Consider the following 23,442-nt stretch of genomic DNA (forward strand, 5'->3'; position numbering starts at 1 on the left):
CAAATCTGACAACTCAGTGTCCTTGCTGGTCCAGGGAACGTGATTATGAAGGAGTCACACCCAGTGAAGCAGGTCCCTTCATCTTATGAGTCCTCCTCAGAGACCATCAGGAAGGGCCTACAAGGAAGGTTTAAGATCAAGAGATTTCAAACTTCAGGTTGAAACTCATAAATAGTAATGCAGCATTTTCAACAAGTAAGTATCTTATATACAGAAAATAATGAGCTCCTTCCACTCATCCTTGTTTCCATGATACAGGAATTTTAACATCATTTTTTTGACATAATTATTCTGCAGTAACATTTCAGGTTAATTGCAGAGAACTAAAGAATTATTCCACTTATTCTTGGATTCTCTGGCATGTGGTATGTCAACTGGTCAAAACATGTATCGGATTTGTAAGACTTCTTCCCGGTACGACTTCACTGGTGAATCCTGAGGACACACAGTTCCTTAAAGGCATTTCTGCATTTGGCATATTTGTTGTAGTTTCCCCTGGACAAATTCTCTCATTACTTCAGAAGTCTGAACATTTAATGAAATTTGATGATGACATTCTTCACATTTATAAGTTAGCTCTCCAATATAAATTCTCTGATGTTCCACAGTTTTGACGCTGGGGCAAAAGCCTTAGCATACACATTATTTTTGTGTGGTTTCTCTGACAGATGTAGACTCTGACGTCATTGTGAGGCCCAGATAAGAGCTCCGCCACACTTACATGGTTGCCCTTCAACATGGACTCTGTTGTTGCAAAGTATCTGGAACTCAAGGTAAGGGCTCTGCCGCACTCGTTGCATTCATAATGTATTGCTCTAGTATATTCCCCAAATTTTTGATCTTTGGGTAAAATCCTTGCCACACATGCTACCTTTGTGTGGTTTCTCTACCGGGTATTAACTCATATCTAGTGAAGAGTACTAATTTAAAACTTTGCCGCACTTGTTATACTTGTAAATATGAACTATTCGGTGAACCCTGAGTTTAAGGCAATACCTAAAAGCCTTGCCATGTTCAGTACATTTGTAAGGTTCTCTCTAGTATGGATTATCTGATGACTGGTAAGGTGTGACCCTCGAGTGAAAGCTTTGCAACACACAGGGCATTTCTAAGTTTTCTCTCCAGAATGGATTCTTTGGTGAATTCTGAGGTCAGACCATTGTCTGAAAGCCTTGCCACATTCAATACATTCATACGGTTTTTCTCCAGTACGGATTCTTTCATGAAGACTAAGGTGTGAACCCCTCCTAAAACCCTTGCCACACTCATTACATTTGTAAGGTCTCACACCTGTATGGATTCTCCAGAGATTTACAAGGTATGAATTTTGACCGAAGACCTTGCCACACTCTTTACATTTGTAAGGTTTCTTTCCAGTATGGATACTCTGATGAAGTGCTAGGTGTGAATTTTGACTGAAAACTTTGCCACATACATTACATTTTATGGCTTCTTTTCTGTATGGATTATCTGATGTATACTGAGGTGTTAGCCCTGAGTAAAAGCTTTGCCACACTCATTACATTTGAAATGTTTCTGTCCAGAATGAATCCTGATGTCAGATCACTGTCGAAAGGTCTTGCCACATTCAGCACATGCATATGGTTTCTCTCCAGTATGATTTCTTCCATGATGCCTAAGGTGTGAACGCCTGGTAAAGGTCATGCCTTATTCACTACATTGGTGAGGTTTCTCTCCAGTATGGATTACCTGACGGTAAGTTGGGCTTGACTGCATACCAAAGGCTTTACTACATTCACTACATTTATATGGTTTCTCCCCAGTATGGATTCTCCAATGTCTTGCTAGGTGTGAATTTTGACTGAAGACCTTCCCATATATATCACATTTATATGGTTTCTCTGCTGTATGGATTATCTGATGTCTAGTGAGGTGTGAGCCCTGAGTAAGGACTTTGCCACACTCGTGGCATTTGAAAGGTTTCTCTCCAGCATGAAATTCTTTGGCGGATCGTGATGTTAGACCATTGTCTAAAGGCCTTGCCACATTCAGTACATTTGTATGGTTTCTTTCCAGTATGACTTCTCTCATGATGCCTAAGGTATGAAGCCTTCATAAAAGCCTTGCCACATTCATTATATTTATGAAGTTTCTCTCCAGTGTGAATCATCTGATGGCTTATCAGCCTTGAACGCACAACGAAAGCTTTGCTGCACACATTACATTGTATGGCAATGACTCAGTATGACTTTTCTGATAGTCAACCAGGCTTGAATTCTGGGTAAAAGCTTTACCACACCCATTACATTTGTGTGGTCTCTCTCCACTATGAATACTGTGATGCTTTACCAGCTTCAAACTTTGGCAAAAACCCTTGCTACGTTCATTACATCGGTAAGGTTTCTCTCCATTATGATTTACCTGATGGTCTGTCAGGCTTGAGCGCACACTAAAGGCTTTGCCACACTCAGTACATTTGTAAGGTTTCTCTCCAGTGATTTGCAAGGTGATTGATCTCTGGTGATTTGCAAGGTGTGTTTTGACTAAAGGCTTTGCCACATTCATTACATTTGTAAGGTTTTTCTCCAGTATGGATTCTCTGATGACTTGCCAGGTGTGAATTTTGACTAAAGACTTTCCCACATACATTACATTTATATGGTTTCTCTCCTGTATGGATTATCTGATGTCTAGTGAGGTGTGAGCCCTGATTAAAGGTTTTGCCTCAGTCATGACATCTGTAGGGTTTCTCCCTATGTGCTTTCTGCTCTTGTGCCTGTATCGAAGGGTAAATAAAATCTCTCCCATGTTTATTAGCAATGCCAGACCACAGGAGGAATTATCTGAGGTGGTATAGCTGAGGAACCATTGGTGATGGACTTCTCAACTTCATTACATTCATAGTTTTCCCTTCAGTTTGAAACATGTGTAGTTCACCCCAAAAACTTAATCCAAGCCCACTTATAACATGCTTGTTTCCTGCATCACTTCTACCATGCTGATCTCGTCTATTAGTTAGACTGTGTTTATGGATCACAGACGTTTCTTTGTAAATTATGTTCTCATCTCTCCACTGCCACTTAAAGTCATGCATATTTTCTTGGATTTCCCTGAAGTAAAAATCTTTGATTTCATGGCCTTCATCCCTTTCCAACATCACTGTTTGGAATAATTCTCCTGTATTATTGTTCTCCTTTAATTGTAATTTCTTGATCACATGTGTAGGAGAGACATCTATAAGATGTAAAGAGCCATAGGTATCCTATTAATTACAACTCACAAATAAACGTTACATGTTAAAAACACAGTATTACAACAAAAGTAAAACTTCTACTGAACAGTTATAAAACTTCCCATGATCTTCAAAATTTTAGGAAGACTAAAGGAACAGGATTTTTTTTCTTTTTGAGTGCTCAACTGTAATACAAATTAATTTTAGGACAGCCTAGTTTCAAACACCCAATGACAAAAACACTCATGCTGTACGTACAAAATTATGTTAGCTCTCAAAGAAAGGGTATTTTTGGGGCACCTGGGTGGCTCAGTGGGTTAAGCCTCTGCCTTAGGGTCCTGGGATCGAGCCCCGCATCGGGCTCTCTGCTCAGCAGGGAGCCGGCTTCCCTTCTCTCTCTGCCTGCCTCTCTGCCTACTTGTGATCTCTGTCTGTCAAATGAATAAATAAAATCTTTTTTAAAAATTAATTAATTAAAAGGGTATTTTTCTTTCTTTTTTAATTCCAGTGTAGTTAACATACGGTGTTATACAGCTTCAGTGTACAATATGGTGACTCAACCATTCCATCCACCACCCCATGCTCCTCACAAGTGCTACTTAATCCTCATCACCTGTTAAACCCAGTGCCCTCTCAACGCCCCTCTGGTAACCATCAGTTTGTTCTCTATAGTTAAGAGTCTGTTTCTTGTCTGTCTCTTTTCCTCTTTTTCCCCTTTGCTTGTTTGCCTTGTTTCTTAAATTCCGCATATGAGTGAAATCATATGGTATTTGTCTTTCTCTGACAGACTGATTTCATTTAGCATCACATTCTCCAGCTCCATCCATGCTGTTGCAAGACTTCGTTCTTTTTGTGGCTGAATAGTATTCCACTATATGTATATCTTCTTCATCCATTGATCTATCGATGGACATGTGGGCCACTGCCATAATTTGGCTATTGTAAATAATGCTGCTATCAACAGAGGGGTACAGCTATCCCTTTGAATTAGTGTTTTGTAATTTTTGTATAAACATCCAGTAATGTACTTGATGGATCTTAGTAGTTCTATTTTTGACTTTTTGAGGAACCTCCATATGCTTTCCCAGAGTGGCTGCACCAGAGCATATTCCCACCAACAGTGCAAGGTTCGTTTTTCTCCACATCCTCACCACCACTTGCTGTAAGATAGTGCATTTTTCCACCATGACCCCAAAGCACATACTAGTTGGCAGTAAATATATGTCTTATAACTGAGAAAAAAATATTATATATAATTTTCCATATACTCGTATATAAATAAATGCTGAAGAACATATAACATATTACAATGGTAAGTAATCTAAAACAAGCTCATCTAATGAATAATCTAAATAAATGGCAACCCTGAATTGCAAAACAAATATAGCATTGAGAAAATGAAGAATTTTTTTCCCAATTTATTTATTTTCAGAAAAACAGTATTCATTATTTTTTCACCACACCCAGTGCTCCATGCAAGCCGTGCCCTCTATAATACCCACCACCTGGTACCCCAACCTCCCACCACCCCCCCCGCCACTTCAAACCCCTCAGACTGTTTTTCAGAGTCCATAGTCTCTCATGGTTCACCTCCCCTTCCAATTTACCCAAATTCCCTACTCCTCTCTAACGCCCCTTGTCCTCCATGCTATTTGTTATGCTCCACAAATAAGTGAAACCATATGATAATTGACTCTCTCTGCTTGACTTATTTCACTCAGCATAATCTCTTCCAGTCCCGTCCATGTTGCTACAAAAGTTGGGTATTCATCCTTTCTGATGGAGGCATAATACTCCATAGTGTATATGGACCACATCTTTCTTATCCATTCATCCGTTGAAGGGCATCTTGGTTCTTTCCATAGTTTGGCAACTGTGGCCATTGCTGCTATAAACATTGGGGTACAGATGGCCCTTCTTTTCACGACATCTGTATCTTTGGGGTAAATACCCAGGAGTGCAATTGCAGGGTCGTAGGGAAGCCCTATTTTTAATTTCTTGAGGAATCTCCACACTGTTCTCCAAAGAGGCTGCACCAACTTGCATTCCCACCAACAGTGTAAGAGGGTTCCCCTTTCTCCACATCCTCTCCAACACATGTTGTTTCCTGTTTTGTTAATTTTGGCCATTCTAACTGATGTAAGGTGATATCTCAATGTGGTTTTAATTTGAATCTCCCTGAGGGCTAATGATGATGAGCATTTTTTCATGTGTCTGATAGCCATTTGTGTGTCTTGATTGGAGAAGTGTCTGTTCATATCTTCTGCCCATTTTTTGATGTGTTTGTCTGTTTCGTGTGGGTTGAGTTTGAGGAGTTCATTATAGATCCTGGATATCAACCTTTTGTCTGTACTGTCATTTGCAAATATCTTCTCCCATTCCGTGGGTTGCCTCTTTGTTTTTTTGACTGTTTCCTTTGCTGTGCAGAAGCTTTTGATTTTGATGAAGTCCCAGAAGTTTATTTTCGCTTTTGTTTCCTTTGCTTTTGGAGACGTATCTTGAAAGAAGTTGCTGTGGCTGATATCAAAGAGATTACCGCCTATGTTCTCCTCTAAGATTCTGATGGATTCCTGTCTCACGTTGAGGTCTTTTATCCATTTTGAGTTGATCTTTGTGTACGGTGTAAGAGAATGGTCGAGTTTCATTCTTCTACATATAGCTGTCCAGTTTTCCCAGCACCATTTATTGAAGAGACTGTCTTTTTTCCACTGTATATTTTTTCCTGTTTTGTCAAAGATTAATTGACCATAGAGTTGAGGGTCCATATCAGGGCTCTCTACTCTGTTCCACTGGTCTATGTGTCTGTTTTTATGCCAGTACCATGCTGTCTTGGTGATCACAGCTTTGTAATAAAGCTTGAAATCAGGTAAGGTGATGCCGCCAGCTTTATTTTTGTTTTTCAACATTTCCTTAGCGATTCAGGGTCTCTTCTGATTCCATACAAATTTTAGGATTATTTGCTCCAGCTCTTTGAAGAATGCCGGTGGAATTTTGATCAGAATGGCATGAAGAATTTTTTTAAAGATTTATATATTTGAGAAAGAACACAGAGGGAGAGTGAAAGGGAGAAGGAGACTCCCTACTAAGCAGAGAGCCCGATGACAGCTTCATCCCTGAGATCATGATGATCATGACCTGACCTCAAGGCAGACACTTAACTTACTGAGCCAGCCAGGTGCCCCAGAAAATGAAAAATTTAACAAAACAATGTTTACAAAATGAAATTTTATAAATACTTATTATAAAATTATCTGTACCCATGAAATATAGGCATTTTACAACACTAACCAGTGGCATATGTCAGCTATAGTGCGTAAAACATCTGTAAATCACAATAAAAATTAATAAAATATTCTAGTAACCCTTGATAACACCAGCAATAAATAGTAAGTAACCATATTATAGAAAATTATAGTCTATGGAGCTTTAAATATTTCCCCTCTAGAATGAAAAAACAAAAACAAAAACAGGGCACCTGGGTGGCTCAGTTGGTTAAGCATCCGACTCTTGGTTTCAGTTCAGGTCATGATCTCAGGTTGTGGGATTGAGCCCTGAGGCTCCATGCTCAGTGCAGAGTCTGCTTACAAATCTCCCCCTTTGCCTGTGCCACTCCCCCACTCATATTTATTTATTAAGATAAATAAATTATTTATTAAGATAAATAAATAAAATAATTTTTAAAAAAGAAAGACTTTTATTCTAGAAAGAGCCACAATATTAAAACTGGAAACTATGTTGAGGTCACTGACTTCTAAAATACCAGGTGAGAAAAATACATTATACAGGGATTGGAGATAGAAGTCAGAAGTCAACAATTATAATTTCTTGCATGCAGTTATGTAACAGACAAGCAACAGAGCAATCTCCTACCTACGCAGCGCCCTCTAGTTATCCAGTTCATTGTCCCCAAATATATGTAGCTCAGAGTGTATTCTTTTTTTTTAAATTTATTGAGATCAAAGATAAAACTGTTGAGAACAAACTTCAAAATGAAAACATACAGAATATAATGCAAAGGGGTAGCTCATAATAAACATGACAAAGTTGTTATCTTCTATTAAACAGAAGTAACTTTGGAGTGTACTAAAAAACGTGCAATATTCCATACCATCTAACAGTACTAATTTGTATTTTCTAAAAGATTTTGTTTATTTTGAGAGAGTGTGCACCAGAGAGAGCTGGGAGAGAGGCAGTGGGAGAGGGAGAATCACAAGCAGACTCGCTGAGCACAGGGCTTGTGAGGTCATGACCTGAGCTGAAAGCAAGAGTCAGATGCTTAACTGACTGCACCACCAAAGACTGAGTAAGAAAAAGTTCCTCCAAGAGCTGATAAGAAGGCTTTGTTTTCCCACAGAACTCTCCTAGTGCAGAGTTTCTCAGACACTATTAATGCTGCGGCCTCTGCTCTGCCCTTCTGCGTTCCCACTCATCACATGTTCCCACCTGTTTGGTTTTATGCTATTTGCCCTCGGCCCTCCACAGTCGAGGGCTCTTTCCCTTGTTCCCAAAAGGACATAATATTCAGGTCAGAAACAGAAATTCCTGTTTATAGGAAGAAAAGAACATGAACATGAGGTGCTACGGCTTTTCCAGGATCCCAGCTCTTTGTTCAGCTGAGAGAGGATATCACAGATGGATCTAGAACAAATGCTTCACAAATTCCTCCACTGCTTGCCTCCTACGTGTGTAGGAAACAGTGTAACATGCAGATTTACAGCTATCTTCCAAAACCACTGAGTCAAAAGCACAGGGGAAGAAAACAGGAAACTAGAGATTTTAAAAGTTTGCCATCTGGTTTTATGCATTCTTAAACTCTAGAACAACCCCTGAAGAAAGAGAAAAGTAGAAATCCAGATGCCACATTATGAGGCTTTTCATTTCTGAGTCAATAGGGCTTCAATCTAGTCAAGCAGGGGAGGGCGTCCCAAAAGACAAACAAGGGAAAATGCAAAAATACCCAAGGGAGGCCCCCCACTTCTGGAGGGACATTTTCCTTACCCAGGGAGACCAGGTTCGAGTAGTTCTCCACATCACGTCCCTGTACAAGGCCCTCTGGGCAGGGTCCAGGCACTCCCACTCCTCCTGAGAGAATTGGATGGCCACATCCCTGAAGGTCAACAGTTCCTGAAATGAAAACACATTTCACCAAAAGGCCATGGGAAAGCTCTTCACACAAAATGAGAAAGTCTAAGTAACAATTTGATTAAAGTGAGTGTTCAACAGATCCATGCTAAGGTGTTCTGAGTAATTTATGTGTCTCTAATTTTAATTTCTTATGCATTCCCCAAAGAGATTATGATGCCCTCCAAGTAAGTGTGGATTTCTCATTTCTGTGGACAACACATGACATGAAGCATACACATAAAAAGTCAGTACTGCATTGTCTTTACAAAGTGTTACATATTACACTCCAGATGCTGAGTGCTATCTAGATGAGTGAGAACACGACTGCTATCTTCAGATGACAAAATCCACAGTGGCTTTAAAGAGAAGTCAGAATCTAAAAACTGTGTTGAGGAGAACAATGGTAATAACTTAGAAATTTGTTGGTTTTTTTTAAGATTTTATTTATTAGACAGAAAAAGTGATCACAAGCAGGGGGAGCAGCAGGCAGAGGGAGAGGGAGAAGCAGACTCCCCACTGAGCAGGGAGCTGGATCGGGGCTCCATCCCAGGACCCTGGGATCACAACCTGAGTCACCAGATACCCCTAAATGTTACTATTCTTACTATTATCCTGCTATTTAAATCATGAACCTGACAATGTAGAAAGAACTGAAGGCCATGGCATATATTTAAGATATAATTTCTACTGCTTAAAAACATGAAACATATTTACGAAATGATGTCTTTTATAAAAACCATGGACTTTCACAACCATGCATGTGTGTGCACACATATAAACAACACAAATTAACCAAAATGAGAAGAGTTCCTTCTCAACATTATTTTGAAAGATTTTTTAAAATTTTCATTCACATGTATTTCAGCTTGTTTCAGAAAATGAAAATGTATAAACTACTTAATTCAGTTTGTCAATATGACTGTATAGTAGGCTAGTAAAGAGATGGTACAAACATGAAAAAAATATAGAACACTTTAACTCCAGTCTCTATAAAATACCTGAATTAAAAAATATAAACACAATTTTACCATTTAAATGTAGATGCATAAGCATTAACGAAATCAAATAGTTTGTTTATTCCACTAATAAGGCAAGAGTTGAAGATTAGAAGAGTCACTGGCATTAAACACTAACTGAACAGATTAACATTTTTTAAATTTTTAAAATTTTTTTAAAGATTTTTATTTATTTGACAGAGAGATCACAAGTAGGCAAAGAGGCAGGCAGTAGTGGGGCAGGGAAGCAGGCTCCCTGCTCAGCAGAGAGCCCGATGTGGGGCTTGATCCCAGGACCCAGAGGCTTAACTCACTGAACCACCCAGTCACCCGTGAACAGATTACAATTAAAAACATGTATCACAGGGATGCCTGGGTGGCTCAGTTGGTTAAGGGGCTGCCTTCAGCTCAGATCATGATCCCAGTGTCCTGGGATCGAGTCCCACATCTGGCTCCTTGCTTGGCAGGGAGCCTGCTTCTCCCTCTGCCTCTCTGCCTGCCTGTGTTCACGCTCTCTCTCTCTCTCTCTGACAAATAAAGAAATAAAAATCTTTAAAAAACCATGTATCACAGTAATAGACACTTGAAAAAAATGAAGTTGGGGAAAAACTATTATTATTGGGGCGCCTGGGTGGCTCAGTGGGTTAAAGCCTCTGCCTTCGGCTCAGGTCATGATCTCAGGGTCCTGGGATCGAGTCCCGCATCAGGCTCTCTGCTCAGCAGGGAGCCTGCTTCCTCCTCTCTCTCTCTCTGCCTGCCTCTCTGCCTACTTGTGATCCCTCTCTCTGTCAAATAAATAAATAAAATCTTAAAAAAAACTATTATTATTAAGCAATAACTTTTCACCAAATGTTATGACCCAGTCAAAAACACTGTATGCATTTCCTCTGACATTCTGGTGGAGGACAGAGGCTTTCTGGGGCTCCTGCCATTCACCAGCCCACAGCGGGCCTGAGCAGGGACCAGATTCCTCTGGCTAAAGGAGGAAAAGACAGTGAGAGAGAAAGTCAAAGAGCTGCACTGTTGAAATTCACATATCTAAGGACAGAAATAGGCTAAAAAAGAAAGAGAGATAAAGATATTCCACACGAATGGGATCCTAAAGAGAGCAGGGGTGGCTGTATCAGACAAAACAGACTATGAGACAAAAACTGCCACAAGAGACAAAGGATATTATAACAATAAGAGGGTCAATTCACCAGGAAGATGCAATAATTAGAAACACATAGATGCATAACATTAGAGCCCTCAAATATATGAAGTAAATACTAACAGCAGACTCCAGTACCCAGTTTCAGAAGATCTAGAAGGTAACAGAGGACCTGAACAGCACCGTTACCAAATGCAGGACCCACCAGAGAGACCGAAAACTCCACCCAGCAAGGGCAGAACATGGTCTTCTATAGCACACATGGAACATTCTCCATGACAGACCACATGTCATGCCACAAAACAAACCTTAACAAGTTTAGGAAGACTGAAACCATAAAAAGCATCTTCTCTAACCACAGTGAATCGAAACTAGAAACAAATAGCAAAAAGGAAATAGAAAAATCCACCAAATGTGGACATTGAAACAATTCATTCTTAAGCAGTGGGTCAAGGAAGAAACCACAAGGAATTTTTAAAGCTTCAGATGAAAATGAAAATGTAACTTACCCAAAAGTAGGGATGTGATGAAAGCAACACTGAGAGGGGTGTCTACATGGTGAATATTTACACTAACAAGCAGAAAGATCTCAAATCAGAAATCTAATTTTACACTTCAAGGAAGCAGAAAAAGAACAATCTGAACCCAATTTAGCAGAGTACAGCAGAAGCAGTCAAAGAGGATAAAAAATACAAAAATTGGCAAACCAGGAGTTGAGTTTTTGAAAAGATTAACAAGCTGACAGACCCTTGGCTAGACCAATTTAAAACAACAACAACAACAACAGAGGCACCTGGGCAGCCCTGTCAGCTAAGCCTCTGATCTTGGTATCAGCTCAGGTCCCAGTCTCACATGTGGGCTCCATGCTCAGCACGAGGCCTGCTTAAGAATCCTTCCCCTCTCCTTTTACTCCTCCCTCCCCATGCTCTCTTTATCTCTCTCCCAAATAAATAAATCTAAAAAAAAAAAGAAATGAAAGAGGGGACATTACAACTAATGACACAAAGTTTTAGAAAGGACTCTAAGAGGGTGCTAGGAACAATTCCATGCCAATAATGCACAACCTGGAAGAAAAGGATAAATTCGGCGAGACATACAACCTACCAAGACCTAATCATGAAGAAGTGACAAATGTGAACAGAATTGTACCTACAGAGGACATGCAGGCAGGAATCAAAAATCTCCAACATAGAAGAGCCCAGGACCAGATGGCTTCACCAAAGAATTCTACCAAACATTTCCAGGAAAATTAACACATATCCTGCCAAAAATCCTCCAAAGGGTTGACAATGGAACACTTGCAAACTCATTCTATAAAATCTGCATGATTCTGATATGAGCCCCAGATAAACACACAGGAATGAAAGAAAACTACAGACCAATATCCCTAATCAACACTTAATCATGTGGTGCATAAACAATGACTTCTGGAACGTTGAGAAGAAATTAAAAAAAAATAAAAAAATTTTAAAAATCCTTAACAAAATACTAGCAAACCAAGTTCAATAGTACATCAAAATGGGTGTCCATCATAACCAAGTGGAATTTATTCCTCCAAGATAAGGATGATTCAACATACAAAAATCAATCAAGGTAATACACTAACAGAATGTACTAACAGAAAGAAGGCGGGGTGGGGGGAATGCTGAACATCTCAAATTAATGCAGGAAAAGCCTTTTGGACAAAATTCAACAACATTTCAGGATTAAAAACACTCCCAAACCAGGAAGGGTAGACCACCCTGACATAACCAAAGCCATATACAAAATGTACACCACTGGCATACTCCACGCTGAGAGATGGGAAGCTTTCCCTTGAAGATGAAGAAGGAGGCAAGCATTCACACTCTCAGCATTACTATTCAACAGAGTCCCAGAAATCCTAGCCACAGAAATTACCAAGGAAAAGAAATAAAAGCCATACAAATTCAAAAAGGTTTATTTCATATTTTAAAACTAATGATGAAGAAAACGTTCCATTCCATTCCCAATCACTAAAATTTTGAGTTTTGGTTTTTTGTTATTGTTTTTTAACTTAAGTCATCTCTACACCCAATGTGAGTTCAAACTCACGATCCCAAGATCAAGAGTCACGTGCTCTTCTGACTAAGCCAGCCAGGCGCCCCTAATCATTAAAATTTTGAAGGCAGTGACTCACCTGTTCAGCTTCACATGCAGTATAATAACAGGCAGAACAGATTTCTCTGTATTGGTCTCCTTTTCCAGAAGTTACCAAGTATTTGTGGACATTAATATATGACTTCATGTGCAGTTTCTTTTACCCTAGCTTATAGAGAGCTGACAGTACATCCAGATGTGGCCCCTGAGTGACCCCAACGGTGCTGCCCAGCCGCATGGACACCATGAGGCCCACACCTGTGTCTCCCATCTACGACTGGAGTGAAGCCCATAGGGGTGCACCCAATGGCGTCTCCTCATAGGCCCCAGGCCCCTGGGTCAGGATGAGAAGAAATCTAAGTGGGGACGGGATGAGGGAAGGCCTGAGTGAGAGCGAACAAGCACGGGTCAAGGGTATGTTAGAGAATAGCAAGCGCGATAGGAAGGAGAAACGGAACATCAACCAAGAATGGGTCTACCTGAGAAAAGGCCATTCCGGACTCTTCTTTCTTTTCTCTTTCTCCTTCTCTGAGTCTCTTCCTCCTGCGACATGAGTATTTGAAGTCAGCCTTGGAAGTTGAAAATACAACATTTAACGCTTCGAATGATCACATCCCACCCGATGCCACAACCACACACACAGGGGAGCCCTCACCATGTGGGAGAGACGGGCCCTGCTGCCCACCGCCACAGGAGGGGCTCCTGCACAAACACCGACCAGTGAGCTCTGCCTCCCCCTGCTTCCGATCGCATTCCCTTCCTGGTGAAGCCCTCACAGACATGCAGCAGTGGGGGTCTCAGCTGCACTGACCCCCCTTCAAATCGCAGATCGGCCGTGATCGAACCCCATGTGGAGAAGAACCCCACTCACCCTCAGCCCAGATCTCAGCCATCAGACACAAAGGACCCAGAGCCTTTGTGCTTTGTGCTGAATACAGATCAGAAACACCTGCGGCACTTTAAGTATTAGCAAGGCTGCTCTCCCTGCACCCCAACTATCTGAAGGGAAATCTATGCCGGAGAGGGGCACAAAAGATGTATCTGTAAGACGCTTGAGTTATCTTATATGAAGCTGGGGGGACTGGGCACCACCCAGAGGAGGCAGGATCAATACACCTCCCATTTTTTCTTTCCCAGCTTTACCGCAGCATAGTTGGCAAAAATTGTGTCTATTTAGGTGTATGACATATCATCTGAAGTGCGTACACATTGTGAAATAGTCATCACAATCAGCTTGTGTCCAACACCTCACAGTTACCATTTTGTGTGCTTGTGTGTGGCAAGAACACTTAAGATGCACTCTCTAGGCAAATTTCAAGTCTTTAATACTTTAAGATTAACTACAGTCACTGTTCTTTAGATGAGATACCTGAACTTATTCATTTTACGAATGGAAGGTTGTACCTCTGACAAACATCTCCCTGATTTTCCAAGTCTCCCGGCCCCTGGTATCTACCAATCTACTCTATGGTTCCAGGAGTCTGACGTGTTTAGGTTCTATAGATCAGCAAGATCACACAGCATTCCTCTTTCTCTGGCTTATTTTACTCAGCATAATGTTCCCTGGGTTCATCATCCAGGTTGTCATAAACAGTAGGATTTCCTTCATTTTTATGGCCAAATATATATATATATTTTAAACCCATTGCTCTGTCTACATTTCGGTTTTTTTCATACCTTGGCTGTTGTGAATAAAGGACGCATTAATGCACACGGGAGTGCAGATATCGCTTCAAGATACTGGTTTCATTTCCTTTGGACATAGATCCAGAAGTGTGACTGCTAAATCACATGATAGTTCTGTTTTTAATTTCTGGAGGAACCTCCACGCGCTTTTCCAAAATGACTACACCCATTACATTCCTGCCAACGGTGCACTAAGGTTCCCTGCTCTCCACATGGTCACCAACACTTGTTCTCTCTTGTCTTTTCCTGACAGCCATCCTAACATATGCCACCTCCCACCTGCTCTCCCCTTGGAGCCCGCTATCACCAGCTCCCAGATCTGGAAGGGGAAGGGGCAGAAGGAAACATGCAGGTCAGGCAGCAGAAGTGTGTGTGTGTGGGGGGAGGTGTTAAGAGGCTTCCTTCAGGAGGTGGTAGCAGATCGAGGACCTCGGGGAAGGAGGGTGTTTGCCACCCACATCTGAGGGGCCAGACAGTTCCATGCAGAGGGACAGACCCTGGGAGGGCCCTGAGGCAGGAGCCAGCCTGGGTCCAGGAAAGGGGAAGAGGCCTGCAGGGCTGCAGCAGGGCAAAGACGGGACTCGCAGGAGAGGAGGAGCGCAGATGGGGAGGCCGTGGTCTTCTAAGGGAATTTAGAATCTTTGATCTTCCTGTCATTTTAAGTAAACATTTGGCTTCTTATCTTATTAACACACTTGCAAATACTGTAATTTCTTACACATTTTAGGTTCATGTCCAGATGTGTATGTAAGTCCTAGGAAATACAGGATGGCCCTTAATCAAGATGCATGGGACCCATAGAAAAGGTCACGTTCATTTTTGGACAAATAAAGGTGGAGCTCCTCTCAGACGCCTGGCAGAGATGTACAGACACATCTTAGATCTACATCCTAGCAGAGATGTACAGACACATGGACACAGGACACAGAGCTCAGGGCACAAGCTGCGTAGAGGAGGGAAAGGAAATCAGTCTTTCAAGGAACAGGGAGCAGTCAACTGTGCCACAGGCTGGTGACAAAGCAGGAGGATGACGGCAGGAACCCGTCACTGGACTGACGAAAGGGCAGTCCCTGAGAGGCTCAGCAGCACAGGAACTGTCAAAGCCTGACCGAATGCAGTCCAAGCAGTGACTAAAAGCAAGGTTTGAAGACAGAGAGTGTTTGGTGTACTGTGCTCTGAAATGGAGCATAAAAAAGGATCCTTAATAAGGGGGAAACAGTTCATCGAGAATGCTTTGTTCTACAGATGGAAGGAGAGTGAACAGAAAGCATCTGGGGTCTGTGTGTCTCTGTGTCTGCCTGAGATACGGCCACCTGCGCCCACTGACCACGCAACTTCCAAAGAGCCAAAACATGATGAGGTGCAGGAAGGATGCCTGAAAGACCCCCCAGAGGTCACTGGGGGGAACACTGCTGGGGGCACCTCCGGATCCACTCCCTCAGGACCAAGGCCCCTGGCTGCAGAGGCCAGCTCTCCCTATGGACGCCGCTGGCGCCTCGGTTTTACCAACAGCACAAGGTCACGGGTCTCCGCCTAATCCCACTCCCTTCGTGCCTCCTCGGGCATCAGAATGAGCTTCCCAATAAACCCAGCAGGCAAATCTTGGCCTTGGCGTCTGCATCCCAGGAAGCCCGAGCTATGACAGTGGCACCCCAAACGGACCCAGGCAGCCCCACAATAACCCATAAACCCACTTCCAGGTGCTCCTTCTAGAACCAGGACACCCCTTCACAGCAGCGCCACACACCCCTTGGCCCCACAACCATGCTTGGGACACGTGCACACGCCCTTCACCGGGCCATCTGGAGGCCCCACACTTGCTTCTGCGTCACTCCCACAGACCCCGAGTCTCACTTCCATCCCCCACTGCTTTCCTGCCCCCCGCCCCTGCAGGTGCCACAAGCAAACTGGCTACGGCACAGGGACTGCTGGGCATGGACAGCACAGCAGTGATGGGCACAAGGGCCAACTGAAGGGCGCTGGGCCCTCACTCTAGACACCAGGAAGCTGGCCGTGCTGGGAACACTCGTGAGCAACTGGGACAACACGGGGTCCAGCTTAAAAACAGTCCAAGACTGGCCAGATGGAGTTCAGTGAGGACGTCAGAGGCAGAGAAGCTTCTAGATCTTTCCTCCTGGCCCCACTCACAGCAGATTACAAGACCTCTAGAACCTCTAGTTCTTCAGGGTGTCTGTTTTATGGCCTCTTGGGCTCCTGACCTTGTCCCCACCCATCCTGAATGGAAATTAGGATCCGTGAGCCTGAGCAGATCACCTGCTGGAAGGCAAAGCCCCTGCCCAAGACGCAGCTGCTCCCTGGTGATGCGCACAGGGAGGACTGCCCGGCGGCTGGCAGAGGGCAATGACACCGCAGGGGGACACGTGTGGGGACCCTGGGCTGCAGGGCTTCCTAGGCTTCAGCACATCCTCGTGCTCTTATTTTTAGTAAAAGCAGCAGCCATGGGAGGTTTAGATCAATTGGTGTTGAGATTTCCAGAATAATGGGCACCACCCTCATCACCTGCCCTAGCTCCCTGGTCTTCCTGAGGACCACCTGGGAAGCATCTCAACCCAAGCCCGAAGGAAGGGGCAGCAGCCAGCTGGGGGGCCTCCACTGCAGGGAAAGCAAAGATTCCAGACAGTCAGCGGAGAAGAGCTTTTCTCATCCGGGTGATTGCCATGGACACAAGTCAACCTGCTGGAGACGGGCACTTCAGATGACGGGTGGACAGGAGAGGCCAGAGAGACGTCTCTGAGCCGACACCTGAAGGAGGAGAAAGGGCCAGAGCTGAGACGATTTAGAGAGAGACGGTAAGAGTAGGGACCAGGTCCTGTGACAGAGAAGGCTGGTGTCTGGGAACAGAGACAAGGTGAACGTGACTGGGGCAGAGCGAGCTGTGGAACTGTGTGAGCTCCCAGGAGGAGGCTGGAGACCTGACAGGGGCCCTGATGACACAGGGCCATGGAGCTCATCCTGTGACAACGGGAGGCCGGCGGAGGGCTCGATGCACTATCATCTGCCTACAGAGAGCCCCCGGCTGCAGAGAGAGACATGTGCCGGTGGTCTAGGATGCAGAATCCTTGTCTCTGCCTCCATCCTAGAGTTCCTGTGTTTCGGTTTTGGCGGCCTGGCACCCATTTTAAAATTCAAATGACAACTGGGCACTCCATCCACAAAGAATGACCATGCACAGACCCAATTTGACTAATCATTTCAGGAGTCAGTACTGCTGACTCAGTTTCTGGTCTAGTGTCCCATCTCCATGTTACAAGGAGGCTCATTGAGGCCCAGAGTGGATCATTGTGACGAGGTCTGAGTTGAATGATGAGAACCAGGTGCAGTGAATTCCGAAATGGAGTCTGATGGACCAGAAGCAGCTGTTCCTTACCATCCTCCCCCTTGAGGCACCAGGACCTTCTTTCAGATGCCCAAGCAAAAGAGAAGCTTCTTTGAAAGTCTGATCACACTGACATCAAGCATTTAACTCCCCCTTTCCAGAAAATCAGAGTAAAACATTTAAAAACCAGAATTGCAAAAACATAACCACTGCATAGCTCAGTGCAGAACACACTGAGAGAGGGTCAGCTATAGAAATAAACTCTGAGGGGCGCCTGGGTGGCTCAGTGGGTTAAGCCGCTGCCTTCGGCTCGGGTCGTGATCCCAGGGTCCTGGGATGGAGCCCCGCATCGGGCTCTCTGCTCAGCAGGGAGCCTGCTTCCTCCTCTCTCTCTCTGCCTGCCTCTCTGCCTGCTTGTGATCTCTCTCTGTCAAATAAATAAATAAAATCTTTAAAAAAAATTTTTTTAAAAAAGAAATAAACTCTGAGCAAATTTTTTTTTTAATTATGGTTTTGTTGGAGATTCTTTTGTTTGGAAGAAAGTTTCAAGTCAATCCAGCCATTCTTCTATTTGCAGAGAAGCAAACAAAAGGGAGGTGAGGGGAACATCAACTTAGCAGCTCAAAACCCACTGTTTTAAGAGATCACATAACAGAAGACGGAGCGTTAGGCAGCTGGTTAAACTAGGTTTCAGATACTAAAAGGCCACTGACAACCTTACCAAGTACTCACTGAAACAACCAAAGAATACGGAGTAATTACCAAAAAACTTTTCTAAGATAGAGAAGGGGGCGCCTGGGTAGCTTAGCTGACTCTTGACTTTGGCTCATGTCATGATCTCACGGTCATGGGATAGAGCCCTGGTCAGGCTCTGTGCTCAGTGCTCCCTCTCCCCACCCCCACTTGCTGTAAAATAAATATTTTAAAGAGAGAGAGAGAGAGAGAAAGCATGCATGCTCAATCTAAACCAGAAAAAAATTTAAAAGGCAAACACCTTGTAATCTTTTAAAAATCTAAATAATTCTGGTGACAAAGTAAAAAAAAAAAATTAAGAATATATCACACTGACTATATGATTAAAATAAAAACTTAAAAAATATATATCATTCTGAGGAAAGAATAACATGACCTAAGTATAGGAGGCCACCAAAGCTTATTTCAGAAGTTAATAATTATTTATAGAAAAGTGGCAAGTGAAAAACAAAACAAGACAAAATCAGAGAGGGAGACAAACCATAAGACTTAATCATAGGAAACAAACTGAGGGTTGCTGGGGGGCGGTGGGAGGATGGCGTAACTGGGTCATGGGCATTAAGGAGGGCATGAGGTAATGGGCACTTTGTGTTATATAAGACTGATGAATCACTAAACTCCACCTCTGAAACTATATGCTAATTAACCAAATTTAAAGTAAAATAATAAAAAATAAATTGACAGGAAAAAAAATAGTGGCAACTGAGATTTATCTCAAGCTACAACAAGAATACTGAATCAAATATATTTGATATATAATCAAATATCAATATCAATCAATAATCAAAAAATATATTTGATATATAATCAAATATATTTGAGAAGTAGGGGGGAAAAAAAGCAAACCCATTACCAAAAAAAATACCACAAAAACACACAGTAAGTGTAAGAGTCCTTTACAAAGGCAGTGTGTAGGGACAGTCATTGCTTGCCCCACTTCTCCCCTCCCCCACCCAGTCCCAACCCAAGCAAAGGCAAGAGGGTGACCCACAGCTGACTGAGTCAAGTCCCTGTCCCCAGGCTGAAGAGGGTTTGCAAATGGAAATTATCTTCTGATGCAAAGAAATATAAAAGCCACAAGACTTTTAGCCAGTTTTGAAATTTTCATCATCATCCAGGTAACTTAGACAAAGTAAATGTCCTGGATGGCAAAGCCCCAAAGCAGCATTCCACAACTGAATTATCAACAACCAGTCAACTCAGAATCATCTGGATTGAGGTCCACCCTCTTTTTTCACTACCATGTGTTTTCCTCTCATTCTATCTACCTCCGCATTTACCTTTTTTTTTTTTTCTTTTTCTTTTCTGTATTCCCCCTTGGTTTCCGCTCATTCTGTTCCCCTCTCCTGCCCCACTATCTGTCGTCTGGATTCCTTCTCTCACACATGTTCCTTTTTTGTTGTTGTTTTTAAAGATTTTATTTATTTATTTGAGAGAGAGTGATCATGAGCCATGGCCGGGACAGGGTCTAGAGGAAGAAGAAGGCTCCCCTCTGAGCAGGGCTGGATCCCAGGACCCTGAGATCATGACCTGAGCCAAAGGCAGATGCTTAGAGGACTAAGCCACCCAGGCGCTCCCCTTCTCTCACACCTTTTCCTCAGCACTCTGCAACTTGTTTCCCCTCTAGTTTCTACTTCTCCCCCCAATCTTTCTGATTATCCCCAGTTTCCACGCATTTCTGCCTTTCTTTGCCCATCTAGGCTCCTCTTATGCTCTCTGTTACATTCCTCTCTTCTTTCCGTTATAACCCCTGGGTCCCCACTCTCCAACACCCCCAGGCAGCTACACTTCCATTCTGGTCTGTTTCTTCCCCCCACTTTCCCAGTCACCTGTTTCCTCTGTCTCAGCTACATCCTGTTCACACGGTCAAGGCTGTAACTCTTTTGTCCTCTCCCCCTACCCTCTACCTGAATTGCCTCACCAACGCAGCCTCGAGCTCCTACCCTTGAACCAGGGCCCTTCTCCGTGTCGTCATCCGTCACCTCCCTGGAGATCCTGCTTTCCTCTAACTTCTCTATACTTTGCACCTGCTTCCTCAGCTTATTCTCTGTCTCTTCTTAAGTCCCTCACCCAACCTCCACATTATCTTTCAGTCGCAGTCGCAGTCTTTTTCTCCCCACCTTCCCCGACCACACACTCAGCAGGTGTGGGGTGGGATGGAGTAAGACGCCCGCCTCCTAAAAGAGCGCACTATCGGGGAGTGTCACGAAGCAGGCCCAGGTCACCCACGGCACTGGGGGGTCAGGGGCAGAGAGGTCTAGGGAGGGGGCCTGAGAAGCTACCCAGAGGGCCGCTGTTCCAGAAACGGGGTGAGTTCTTGAGAATCCCAGGGCCCAGAGAAGGACGCGGCCTCTCTCTCTCCGGAAGCGGGTGGAGGGATAACAGGAACCGCCACCCGGGCCAGAAAGGGAAGCTGTGAGACGCCAAGGGCCTAACTCCACCTCGCGGAAGGGGTCTCTAGGGGGCGCGGGGCGGGCGACGCGGTCCGAAGAAGCCAAGCGGGACACGGACGGGGAAGCCGGCGTCTGCGTGGACCCAACACCTAAGTGCCAGAGCACCCGGCTGCGATTTTAAACCGAAAGGGACCCGCGCCCGACCTATCACCGCGACGTCTGCATTCACTTGGGGTACAGCGGCCGGCGCGGGGATATTAAGGCGCGTAGCGACCCCCACAGCCCGCTATGGAGGAGAGGGGACTGCGAGGTGCAGGTTTAAACGAGAAACACGGAAACTCACTCTCCGCTGCGGAACCTTTGTTCCGCGACATCAGCTTTCGGGTCTGAAGCTTCCGGCCCCTAAACTAGTAAACACAACGGAACTGAATTGTCCCAGACATAGTCTTTATTCCACATCAGCAGATGAGACTATATAATTAAAAATAAAAACAAATTTTCTCCTGACCCAGAAATCCTCTCCACAAAGGTGGCTGAGACAAAGGAAAAAAAATTATTACTGAATAAGCATTAAACCAGAATCGGACGCGTATTACCGGCACACAGTTAAGAGATTGCAAAGACAGAAAACTTACCCTTTCATAGAACCCATGACAAACATGTCTTCCTAACGATGCTGAGGGCAAAGCACTAGCGGACACCCTGCAAGCCCCGTCCCTCAGGTGGGCTGGCTATGTGTGACACTCCTCAGGCACTCCTCTCTGCCCTAGAACAAAGGAAAGGGAAAAACAAACGGTTAACTGAGAGAGATCACAGTCCTGCAGGGACAGGAGTCTCCATCAGTTTGCAGCTGTCTTAACGATTTACAGGAAAAACGCATTCTCCAGAAACCTACAGACTAAATTTCCTGGAGCCCTAACATCACCACCCCCCCTCCCCGGCCCCCATCCACAGGATAGAAAAATCTTACATAATCGGTCACTCCTCACAACCCCAGTGCAGGTCTTTCTACCTGCAGGTCCTGTCCCCGTGCTTTAATAAAACCACCTTTTTGCACCAAAGACGTCTCAAGGATTTTTTCCTGGCTGTCCGCTCTGAACCCCACTACTTCAAATCACATCACTAATAATAATTAGTCCCCAAGTAAGAGGACTGGACAGCACCGTCTGTTACACAAAGACCTTCCTAACTTTACGTGGTAATTGGGGTGGCCAGTACAAAAGGGAAGAGGAAAGGAATCTACACATAGATGAAGACAAGAGTAGGCAGTAGCTGAGAATAAGGCAAAGTTACATCAAATTGGGTACTTGCAACATCCAGCCTTGTCAGCCGGGGAAGCCCCGTGGACACAACCAGGCCGGAGTCCTGACTAAGAGGCCTGGACGGAGAGTCCTCCCCTCAGCTCAGAATTCCAACAGACCATCCCCCTAAGGGCCATATTTATAGGGCAAAATAACAGGGTTTGAAACTAAACATTTGTTCACCTACATGCAGTTTGGAGAGAGCTGCATTTCCATGTTATCATGTTTCTGTATTTTCTTTTCTTTTTTTTTTTTTTAAGATTTTATTTATTTATTTGTCAGAGAGTGAGCACAGGCAGACAGAGGCAGAGGGAGAAGCAGGCTCCCTGCTAAGCAAGGAGCCCAATGTGGGACTTGATCCCAGGACTCTAGGATCATGACCTGAGCCAAAGGCAGCCCCTTAACCAACTGAGCCACCCAGGTGTCCCTCATGTTTCTGGTCCCTCATGTTTCTGTATTTTCGGAGCCTGGGCTGAGTGTGTCTGCCTCCCCTCCCAGATTTCATGGGGGGTGGGGAAAGACTGGAGCAGGAGAGGGGATTCATGAGCCTCACAAACAACCTTCCTTAGCCTGCATGTGTACCTGCAGGTCCAAGGGGTGGCTTATGCAGAACAAATCACAAAAACATCTGTCCACACAGAACAGTCTTTTAAAAGATACATTTCAAAGAGACTGAGAAAGTACTTACACTTGCATGTCTTCTAAGGTAAATGTTCTGACTAAAAAAATAAAAGAGGAAGGAAGGGTCATCTTTAACCTTGTTTTCAACAGGAGGAATTAAGCCTCTTACTTTTAATTTATATTTGTTCTTACAACACACACAAAGAACATCCATCAAAGATGACCTTAAATTTGGCCCAAAGAAAAATTGAGCTAATATGAGCTGAATATTTATATTATACTATAATATTTATATATTAAGTATAGATCATATATATATTCAGCATATATATATACCTTAATAGCCAGTTATTTTATCCTGAAGTGGGTTTATTTAGGAATAGTAGAAGAATTGCTATTTGGGACATGCATGCATTTGCAAAACATAGGTGATGGAAACAAAGGCAGAAGAAAAATTATTAAGTTTCCCTACTACCTACAGCCCATTGACTAGTCCTTGAAACAGACAGAGTGTCATTCCTCTAGGGGCTCAACTGCCTCAGTGTGGACACTTTGCCTAGGACAAAAGGCAATCCTAGCCCAACCTTCCCTCACGATTCTGTAAGCCTTCTTTGTTTAACATGTAAAAATTGCTTTTGGAGACTTCCTTTAACTATAAACCTCTCCCTCCCCCCAAGATACTTGTTGCTAATCATCCCCCAAGCATATGGCCCACTAATACATTCCTGGAGGGTCTCATGACTCAGGTTTTAAGAGATGGTAGTAAATGAC

At 43.7% G+C, this 23,442-nt stretch overlaps 1 protein-coding gene and 2 pseudogenes across 1 annotated transcript in view; 1 reads left to right on the top strand and 2 right to left on the bottom strand.

Annotated features, from left to right (window-relative positions):
- LOC122911695 (zinc finger protein 677-like) overlaps positions 1 to 23,442 on the top strand; it is a 96,172-nt gene that overhangs the window by 33,216 nt on the left and 39,514 nt on the right.
- Positions 1,109 to 2,797, bottom strand: LOC122914621 (annotated as a pseudogene).
- On the bottom strand, positions 2,790 to 21,746 carry LOC122911735 (annotated as a pseudogene).

This window comes from Neovison vison, chromosome 7 (genome assembly GCF_020171115.1).
Source record: "Neovison vison isolate M4711 chromosome 7, ASM_NN_V1, whole genome shotgun sequence".
In the NCBI taxonomy this organism is placed as follows: Eukaryota; Metazoa; Chordata; class Mammalia; order Carnivora; family Mustelidae; genus Neogale; species Neogale vison.